This window comes from Mus musculus, chromosome 8, assembly GCF_000001635.26.
Source record: "Mus musculus strain C57BL/6J chromosome 8, GRCm38.p6 C57BL/6J".
NCBI classification, from domain to species: domain Eukaryota; kingdom Metazoa; phylum Chordata; class Mammalia; order Rodentia; family Muridae; genus Mus; species Mus musculus.
The window spans coordinates 25,129,529-25,138,390 of NC_000074.6; the positions used below are offsets into that span (position 1 = coordinate 25,129,529).

Sequence of the window (8,862 nt, forward strand, 5' to 3'; positions counted from 1 at the left end):
GGGGGAGCGCCATGGTTGAATCTGTCGGCCCCTCAGGGGCGACTCCTCGCTAGCTCCTTGTTCCTGTGGAGGGACCCCCTCCTCTGGCCCGGCCTGAGGCAGGGGTCCTGAGAGAGCTGAAGGTTGGGGCTGGGGAGCATATGGTGGGGGTTGAGGGGTGTCGGGCCACTCAGGGGGTTCTTCAATCTCTGGAGAGATCCTGGGAGGTTTCGTCACTGGTGTGCTGCGATCATCATCTCCCCCTAGCGGTGGTTTCGGTTTCTCTTTCTCACCATTTTCTCGATGGCTAGGATCTTGGTGCAAGGGCGGAGAGGCTGGAGGAATGGGCAAACCCACAGGGGTGGGTAGCGTGCCAAGTCCTCCCATACCGTGATGTACGGTTGCTGGTCTGGATGCAACCCTGGCCCTTCCTGAAAAACAATGGTCTTCACAGCCCTTCTGGTGGGTAAGTAAAAAGTTCCTTCTGGTGGTCAACCTACTCCAAAAACAGGCCATTCCGAGGAACAGAAAGTCATCCATGGCTTTTTCTTCACTATTACTGACAAATTTCGTCCTCTAGCCCTAACATCTGTCCAATGGTCCTTAGTAAAAGATAGAGTAGACATGGTCTGTCCCATAGTGAAGAATAAGAATAAACACAACACAATGACAGAGACGGAAAACACTAAGACATCCAAACACACTCGTCCACGTCTGGACTTATACAACCAGCCAAATGCTACCTCTGATGGAGTGGGATTCCGCGTCCACTCCTCTGGCAGGAAGAGCACTCACTCTTCTTCACTCTGCCAAAGCAACAGCCAGGTCCTCCTGACTGTTCCGTACCCCAGGCACTCCAGGATCTCCCTCGGAATGTCTTCTAGTGGTGCAGCCTGTGGGGAAATAGACCGTCATCTTCCCACAGCCACTAGGGTCCTTACGGTCCACAGTGGCAGCTGCCAGAATACAGAATACCAGAACTGGTAACACAGGTGGGGCTCAAACCCACAATCTCAGAACTGAAAAACTAAGACACAAATTTAGCAGTGCCACACTTAGACACTTAGACAACAGACAACATACAAGACTCACACAAACAAATGCACCTCCAAGGGGTCCTTCAGGGTTCCTGGGTGTCACGTAGATCTCGGTAGGACCTCGAAATGAAAGAACCTAGTGGGGAAATCCCCACTCAACTCCCGATTCGGCATGCACCCAAGAATCACGAATAGAACACAACACCTTGATGTAACAACATGAGGTATTTTAATGACAGAGCTCCGGGTCGAAACGAATCTCACACAGGAGACAGTAGAATCGACCATGAGGCTTGGAAGCTAGGGGTTTTTATAGAAAAGGAGTGGGACTGGGGGAGGAATTGGTGCGGTTTCACATGATTGGTCCATTTAAACATCAGCAGCCTGTTAATATTTAACTTAGGTCAGAGGAGTGGGAGATAAGGAGGCGATGGGCCTGCCCGGGCATGTCCTGGTCTGTTCTGCTATGTTCTCAGCCCCAGGTTTCAAAGCTCACAAACAACTCTTTGGGCTCTTTGGGCTATTTGACATACATTACATGAATCACAGGTCTCAAGTTTTATTTCCTTTTAAAACCAGGGGTGAGAGGTTGTAAGCCACCAGGCTATGCTCTTCAAGAGTATGCTGGGACTCTGGGCTTTTCCCTTCTGTTGTTTCTTTCAGTTCTGGGCCATGAGTGTCTTTAGTTTACCACACCCCGTGTCATGATGTGCTAAAAGCAACAGGGAGAGACACAGATCATGCGCAGAAGTCTCCTGAAGGATGAGGAGAAGGGACCCTTAGCTCTTCATAAGTTGATCACCTCCGGCATTTGTTATAGTAACGAAAAGATGGATGTCTGCAGACTATTAGAAAACACTCAGTGCTTAAATTTTCGGAAAAACACAGCAGGAAACGGGGGACAGAACGAGAAGCTTTAGAAAAGGTAGCCGGTTCCCAGCACTCGGGAAGTTAAAACAGAGGTATCACAAGATTGAGCGAGCCCAGACTGCATCATGACACACTACATTAAAAACAACAACAACAAAAAAAGAGCCAGGTGGTGGTGGTGCACACCTTTAATCCCAGCACTCGGGAAGCAGAGGCAGGCAGATTTCTGAGTTCGAGGCCAGCCTGGTCTACAAAGTGAGTTCCAGGACAGCCAGGGTTACATAGAGAAACACTGTCTCCAAAAACCAAAAAAAAAAAAAAAAAAAGAAAGAAAGAAAGAAAAGAAAAAAAGAAATGTTGCCACTGAGAAGGTGATGTTTGACACAAAATTGGACAGGACAGCCATGGGATCATCATGGGGTGGCCACAAGAGAACAGCAAGTACAAAGACCTGAATATTGTAACCCAGGGTTGGGGAGCAGCCTGAAAGGACCTCTCAATCCCCTCACAGATGTCAGACTCTGGAGTTACCATGCAAGCCTCAGTCTCAAGCACTCACTGAAGCCCTCAGGCCTCAGTCACTGGGGATGAGCCAGTGGTGTAGCTGAACAGACCCCTCCACTGGATCATTCACTGATTTTTTAAGTTTCTAATCTTCTTTCTTTATTAATAAATTTAATCTATTGATATTGAAAATACATCCTCTTCATCAGCAGCACAGGGCCATCCCTGCTGGCCTGAAGATTGTGTTGAGTGTCCTGTGCTTTGGCAAGGAACAGTCTTCCAAGTGAACCCTGTGTATTGGGAGAAGCTTGGCTCCTGGCTCTCCTGCACACATTGTATTGAGGAGATTCTCCGCCCCAGGCCCAAGGTGAGCAGCCGTCAGCACGTACTCCCTGGCCCCAAGGCTGGGCCTTTTCTTTTCCTTCCAGAGGCCAGGGGAGGGGAAGTGTCTTGAGGCCTCTGCAAACTGTGCTTTAGTGGCTGCTTTTTGGGGCTCCTGCACAGGTCATGACTAGGGAAACTACTAAAAAAACAAAAAAAAAAAACAAAAAAAACAGAGCACCCCAGAGGTTTAGTACCAGCCATGGACATGGAGAGACAGCTGTAATGAGAATTCTGGAATTTTGGTTTCTTTTTTAAAAAGCCATACATATTATAAAAATGTACTTTCGTTTTAATTCCAGGTGTGGGGTTGTGGGGCTGCTTCCAACCGTCCATAGCAGCTGACTGTGATTTGCATCATACGTTAGCAGAGGCGTGGTTTTTGCCAGCTGCAGATGGTGTCTGCGATTCTGTGACGTTTGGAAAGCTGGAAACTTTCTCAGAGGGTAGAGAAATGTTAGAGCCCACGGAGGCTGGTTGTGGTTCGTTAGTAGCCATGCTCAAAGAATAAACAAAAGGAAAGAGATGAGATTCAGGGATCTCTCTGTCTCTGCCTTTCTCCTCCTATCTAGTGACTGGGGGTGAACCTGGGAGGGGGGAAGAGAGGGTAGGAAAAAGAACCCACAAAGTAGCAAAGACCAGCTGCAGACGTAACTCCCCCTCTTCCCCATGTCCTCTTGCTGATCACTCTCTGATGACTGCTAAACCTGAGTCTTTTCCTATACTCTAGTCAGCCCATCTCACCGTCTTAGTCAGGGGTTTTATTGCTTTGAGGAGACACCGTGACCAAAACCGGGTTGGGGAGGAGAGAGTTTATTCGGCTTACACGTCCATATCATGGTCCATTATTGGAGGAAGTCGGGACAGAAACTCAAACAAGAAGGAACCTGGAGGCAGGAGCTGACGCAGAGGCCATGGAGGGGTGCTGCTTACTGGCTTGCTCCTCATGGCGTGCTTAGACTGCTTTCTTATAGAACCCAGGACCACCTGCCCAAGGAATGGCACCGCCCACAGTGGGCTGGACCCTCCCCCACCAATCACTAATTTAGAAAATGCCCTCCTGGCTTGCCCACAGCCTGATTTTTTAGAGGCATGTCTTATTTGAGGTTCCCTCCTCTCTGATGAGTCTAGTCTGTGTCAAGCTGACCCCTTGTCAACTTGACACACAAACCTATCACTGTTAAGCAACAAGCTGTCCTTTCTTGTTCATTCCCAAGATCACACATTAGCAACACTACAATATAAAACATTTTACAAATTTGAAAAAAATCCCACAGTCCTTACATTTTCAAACACTTTAAAATTAAATTAAATCTCTTTAAAAACTTAAGTCTCTTTTAAAAAATCTAAAATCTCTTTTAAAATTCAGTCTCTCAACTACGGACTCTTAAAAAAAAAAAAAGCTAAATACACTTCTTCAAGAGGGAAGAACCAGGACACAGTTATAATCAGCTCAAAGCAAACTCCAACAGTGTAGTGTATATAACTCCATGTCCAATAGCTGGGATTCACTCACTGTCTTCTGGACTCCTCCAAGGACCTTGGGTCACTTCTCCAGCTCCGCCCTCTGCAGCACACACAGCTTGTCATCTAAACTCTGGCAGGCTCCATTCCACCCCTGCTGCTCTTCTGGGCGGTCAGCCTATGATACATGAATCTCCAAAATGCTGGGGACTCGTGCACCTGGGCTATACTTCCACCAATAGCCTCTCTTGGTCTTTCTTCATGGATTGCAACCCTGCCACACAATGTCAAGCATCAGCTGCCCTCCATGACCCCTTCATGCCTTCAAAACCCATACACCTGGGAGACTCTTATGCTATAAAGTTCAGCTTCCAGCACAAAGGTACAACTTTGGTTGCCTCTGGAACACAGCTTCTGCGTGCTGACCCTGAGGAAACACTTCCCAGATTTCACCTCAGTGATGGTGGATTCTTCTCAATCATTGCTAATTTCTTAGCTCCGGCTGACAGGCATCAACTATCCCAGTAAAGCAAGGGTTTTATTTACTTCTGTGATTCTAGTCTCTTGTTACCCACAGCTGATTCTTCAGCCTCAGTTAACCAAAACCACAGATTCTCAACTCAAAATACCAAACATACCCTATAAGTCTTTAAGTGACTCTCAAACTTCCCTCTGGAACTCACAACCCAGGCCTCCATTGTCTGCAGGGCTTTCCACATTCTTTTCTTCCCAGCTCCCACAGAATAGCTCACCAAGCTTTGAATTCTCTCTCAGTGGCTTTTCTAGCCCAAAGTTCCAAGGTCCTTCCACAATCCTCCCCAAACATGACTAGGTCTCTCACAGCAATACCCCACTATGCTGGTATCAGCTTCTTAGGGTTTTGTTTGTTTGTTTGTTTTGTTTTGTTTTTTGAGACATGGTTTCTCTGTATAGTCCTGGCTGTCCTGGAACTCACTCTGTAGACAAGGCTGGCCTCGAACTCAGAAATCCGCCTGCCTCTGCCTCCCAAGTGCTGGGATTAAAGGCGTGTGCCACCACGCCCGGCTTTCTTAGGGTTTCTATTGCTGTGATGAAACACCATAACCAAAAGCAACTTGGAGAGGAAGGGGTTGATTTGACTTCCATATCATAGTTCGTCACTAAAAGAAGTCAGGACAGGAACTCAAACAGGGCAGGAATCCAGAGGCAGGAGCTGATGCAGAGGCCATGGAGGTGGGAGGGCATCTGCTTTCAGCCTGCTTTCTTATAGAACCCAGGACCACAGCCCAGGGATGGCTCCACTCACAATGAGCTGGCCCCTACCCCTATCAATCACTAATTTATAAAATGTCTTAACAGGCGAATCTCATGGAGGAATTTTCTTACTGAAGGTTCTCTCCGCTCAGATGACTTTAGCTCTGTCCAGTTGATAGAAATGCTCCAGCATACTGTCTCATGTCTCCTACTTTGGGATGTTCCCAAATGAGTTCGAGGCCAGCCTGGTCTACAGAGTGAGTTCCAGGACAGCCAGGGCTACACAGAGAAACCCTGTCTCAGAAAAACAAAACAAAACAAAACAAAACAAAACAAAACAAAACATACCTGATACTGACATCCCTGGCTAGACCCCATAAACCCGGCTCTCTCGAATTCCCAATTCTGTGCAGACACAGCCAGCTGCCCAAGCAAGAGACCCAAATGTCTCTTTCCCTCCTCCTCTCTCACCACCCACACCCTGCAAGGCACCACACGACACCAATCCCCTCGGCTGCAAGTCTCCTCCCCTCCTCCCACCTCTGCCTCTTATTTCAGGCTCTTATTATCCCTTCATGCCCTCATCTAAGGCTTAGGGACATACCAGAGACAGATGGCCTCCTACCCGTGAATCACACTTGAGCGTGGAAAATAACCAACACATGAAAGAATCTCGCATTTACAGTGTCAGTAGGTGACAGGAGAGACTTGACTGTCTTCTGGGGAAGGTGAGGTTAGAAGTGAGGCTGGAATAATTACTTGGGAAGACGAGCGATCGTGTAAGCCCAGGGTAAGCTGCAACCAGGCAGACCTCCATCACTGCCCTTTGGTTCTGGACAGCAGCTTAGTCGTGTGCTCATGACCTCCACTTAATAGGTACTCCCTTCAAGCTGGCACAGAGATTGGGACACTTTGCTGCACAGAGATGCCTTGCTCGTTTCGCATGTTTAGCCTACACTACGTGGGGGCAGTTCTTGCAAAGGAGAAGGGGGCCGATGTTTATGGTGCAAGTGTCAGGGGACACACAGAACAGACCTGCCTGTCCTTGGGCTGTCGGCACTGTCATTACTAATCTCCATCACAGGCACAGATGGGACTGCATCCTCTCCTGCTGAAGCCAGACAAGGCAGCTCAGTTAGGAGAACAGGATCCACAGGCAGGCAATGGAGTCAGGGAGAGTCTCTGCTCCAGTTATTGGAGGACCTGCATGAAGACCAAGTTGCACATTTGCTACATAGGTGCAGGGGGCCTAGGTCCAGCCCATTATGCTCTTTGGTTGGTGGTTCAACCCCTGGGAGCCCCCAAGGGTCCAGGTTAGTTGACTCTGTTGGTCTTCTTATGGAGTCCCTGTCCCCTCTGGGTCCCTCAATCCTTCCCCCAACTCTTCCACAAGACTCCCTGAATTCCATCTAATGTTTAGCTATGGGTCTCCGCATCTGTTTTAATTAGCTCCTGGGGTGGGGAGGAACTCTCTAGGACCTGGGATGTGGCAGGCTCCAGTGAGCCTATGAGGGTGAATCTAGTTGAGCCTCCTAGTCTTGGGGGATATGGAGCCTGAAGTGGCCACCTCCTGTAGCCAGGCAGGACTCCCAGTGGAGGGATAAGGACACCAATCCACCCTCAAAACCTTCGAGGCCAAATTTGTCCTGCCTATAAGAATTGCAGGGACAAAGACAGAGCCGAGACTGAGGGATGGCCAACCAATGACTGGCCCAACTTGAGACCCATCTCATGGGCAAGAACTAATCCCTGACACTGTTAATGATATTCTGTTATGCTTGCAGACTGGGGCCTCACGTAACTGCCTGGCAATCATTCTCATTGTCTAAGTTCACCTTCATTTGTGACTCTGCCTATACTAACCTTCAATATCAATGATGGAAGTCTTTGGAACAAGTCCACGGTGCCTGCTGCCTGCTGCTTTATCAGCAAGGAACTAATCACAAATGCTTGGCCTTGGCACAAGCTAAGCAGGTCCTGCCCACCACTGAGCTGAAACTCCAGCCCTTTGCAACATCTGCATTAGCCTTGAACTTGCAATCCTCCTGCCTCAGCCCCCCTGGTAGCCAGCATTCTAGGCCTGAGTCATTAGGCTCATGTCTCTATACATTTATTTCTGATTATAACCCAGCTCAACACAAAAAGACAATGTCTTCAGAACAGGGCATTTCGTTGACAGCAAAACTGTACCAAACATCTGTGGCTTGATTAGCTGATGGAGTTTAGATTTTTAGATCACAGTAAGATATTTCATATGGACAAAACACCACATTATATGGAGTCCAGACTCCCATAGCTACAGCCCCTCGTGATCTGCCCTTACATTACATCTGAGTGGAGATAGCCATGGACCCTGAGTCTTTTAAGATGGAGGAAGGGAGGTCTTCCATCCTGGCTCAATAGTTCTTCCTTTTCTTTTCTTTCTTTTCTTTTCTTTTCTTTTCTTTTCTTTTCTGTTTTTGTTTTTGTTTTTTTTTTTCAAGACAGGGTTTCTCTGTGAGCCCTGGCTGTCCTGGAACTCACTTTGTAGACCAGGCTGGCCTCGAACTCAGAAATCCGCCTGCCTCTGCCTTCCGAGTGCTGGGATTAAAGGTGTGTGCCCAGCTCGATTGTTCTTTCTTGAAGGCTTGGAATCTGTAGCTCCAAAGACCGGGGAGAACTTGGTTCCATAGCCTTGGCCCTGTGGCTCAGTGCGTCGGCGTGAGATCCTTGTTGTCCATCTTGGTGCTGCAAATCAAACACTCCAGGGCCTCTGAGTGCTCCACACAGTTCTTCCCTTTATCTGCAAGTCAGAACTGGCACTGACTGTCAAATCAATTCCCCTCCTACCACCATCTCCTGCCTCTAAAACAGGTACCAAATGAGGAGGAGCAGGCCGAGGGAGGGAGGGCTGGGCTCCAACTCTTTGCTCCAAATATCAGCTATAAACACAAATTCACTCTGCTTCCTGGAGCCAAAAATGCTTGGTTTTAAAAAACTAAAACAGCTGTGGGAAGGATTTTGTGTTCATTGGCTTTCTGTTACTCTTACAAAACATCTGAGATAGACAACAATGGGAAGGTCGGTTTGCTCACTGTTTCTGAGTCTGTGGTCACTCAGCCCCATTGTTCCAGGGCCCTGTACATCTTGCAGAGGGTGGGAGTGCCGCAGAGAGGTCTGCTCATCCTGTGGCAGTCAGAAAAGAGGCCAAGGTCCCAACGTTCCATTCAAAGTTATACCTTAATGGCCTAAGTTCCTTCTACAAGGCTCTACCTCCTACTTTCTTAAGGTTCTACCACCTCCAAAGAGTGCTACACTAGACCAAGCAGTCAATACACGGGCATGTGGAGGACATTTAGATTCCCATTTTGATGGTATAGCAGATCTGATGTTAGTTTACATCTGTGGCCATATC

General features: G+C 48.1%; 1 long non-coding RNA gene across 1 annotated transcript; it reads left to right on the top strand.

Annotated features, from left to right (window-relative positions):
• The first annotated feature begins 286 nt into the window (after positions 1 to 286).
• On the top strand, positions 287 to 3,137 carry Gm39143. The gene is made up of 3 exons (XR_870257.2): positions 287 to 445; positions 2,600 to 2,757; positions 3,074 to 3,137. It is a non-coding gene; the product is annotated as a predicted gene, 39143 (long non-coding RNA).
• The last annotated feature ends 5,725 nt before the right edge of the window (positions 3,138 to 8,862 follow it).